The sequence below is a fragment of the Dipodomys spectabilis genome, unplaced genomic scaffold (assembly GCF_019054845.1).
Source record: "Dipodomys spectabilis isolate Male_0828 unplaced genomic scaffold, ASM1905484v1 ptg000568l, whole genome shotgun sequence".
NCBI classification, from domain to species: Eukaryota; Metazoa; Chordata; class Mammalia; order Rodentia; family Heteromyidae; genus Dipodomys; species Dipodomys spectabilis.
Window position 1 is genome coordinate 635,634 of NW_024871245.1, and position 2,091 is coordinate 637,724.

The following is a 2,091-nucleotide window of genomic DNA, read 5'->3' on the forward strand; positions in this document are numbered from 1 at the left end:
TCTTTCCTTTCTTTACTTCTATAAATCTGTGTTTATTACTTGTTTCCTTATTTATCTCATTCTTCCAATCTTGTCCACACTGGTACTCACATTGTTCAGAATTGTGTCAGAACTTTCCCTTAACTCTTCCCTTTAATAATGCCCCCAATTTTATTATTCTTTTTCACATAAACTTTACAACTATCAGAGTTTTTTTCTCCCTAAATCCATCATTTCCACCTGCAATCCCTATCACCAAGAATATCACTAACACAGTTGCCTGGCCAGAGATGTAGAACACTTTAGATTTCTTCTTACCCTTCTGCTCTCACCCATTAGTTAAGTAGAATGATCAAGATTTTCTGAGTTTCTGTCACTAATATGATTTCTATGTACTCATTTTTATGCCCCTGACACCAGCCTGTTTCATGTAATCATCACTAGTCACCTAGATTTAAGCAACCTTTTACAAAGTATGTTTTTCCCCATAGTCTTTTCTTATTGGCCCTTTCCATCACCAAATTACTTCTGCTTGTAAGCACACAGAGTGAAGGGCTCAGACACAAATTCTAGTATCATTATTTACTCATTACATTGACTACTGGCCTTACATTTCTCATCTGTAAATGGATGTAATCTACCAGAAATATTGAAGAATATATTTGTTGGCTTATAGAGCAAAAAAAAAAAAAAGAGTCCTTACATTTTCCCCCTTAGCTTACAAATAAGGAAAGTGTCAAATTCAGTTTGTTGGTATAAAGTCACAATTTTTTTCATGCAGAAATAAAAATAAATTTTCCTCCTGGCTCTAAGGACCGTGTCCTTTTAATGTAACTCCAGATATTTAAGTGGTATTATGTAATTGTGTCATGTGTTTACAGCTATATTGAAGAATATGTCATTGGAAAACATTGGTTATTGAATAGTGTCTTTATGAGAATGGTATTTGAACTAATCACACTAAGTTGAAAACTACATCTTAGTCCATCAAAATTTTTCTTATTGCTTTATTTGTTGCCAAGAGTTCTAAATAAATTTATACATAGATTTTCTCCAGTTAACTGGATGGAAACTAAAACTGATCATGAATTTCTGCCTAATGAGTGAAGTATGCTTCTTGAGGCATGTGTTGTTAACTTCTAGGGATATATAACTAAGCCAATGGCTATGTGGGTAGTTAAAGGCTTTCTCCTAAATTCCTAAGGCTAGAACAAACAAGATCATTTGTAACAGAAAGCACTCAGCTTATTATATTTTATCTATGTGGGATAATCAACATGTGCAAATAAACGATTTTATTTATAAGAAAACAATAGTACCAAGAAATGTGAGTATATTTAGAGAGACTGAAAGAATAACATTAGGGTATTTACTGTCTCACCTGTTTATGTGATTGTATTTCTTGATATTGAGACTCTCCTCTTATTATTCTTATTGTATTAATCCAATGCTTTTTAGTACTATGTATTCAATGTGGGAAATCTGGCTTAAAAGATGTCTAAAAATTTTTCCTTTTTAATCACAACCTTGTCATTATCAGGCTACACTGTGATCATCATCATCTTCATAAAAATTATTATTAGAATCATAAGTGCTAACTATTGAACTATGATACTTGTCTATGATTTTGCAATATTTGTATTATGATTAATAATTTTAATGTTACCACTGTGCATGCATACATGTTAAAATTTTGAATAAATAAAGAAACAAAAAAAAAAAAAAAACTAAGCCATATCAGGTAGCTTGACTATGTGCTTATAACAAATTATTCAATAGATTTTTGAGGCATTGCAAATTCCTAACCAGTATGAATTATCTTCCTCTCTCCCTGTCCTTACACACGAATATTTAAGAGTTTGAACAGAATTTTTTCAAGTAATATACTATAAACGTTACCACAATATCATGCGTATATCTAAAATTCCCTTGAAATTAATAAACTGTACTTTCTATTGAAATATTAGTTATTTTATACTAGGAAACTTTTCGAAAAATAGACAGCCTATCTTTGAAATAAAAAAAATAGTTGAATAAAGGTTTCAGAGGGAGTTCTGGGATGATGGCGGAGGAGAAGCTGGAGGCTAAACAAGCTCTCACATAGAAAGCAGT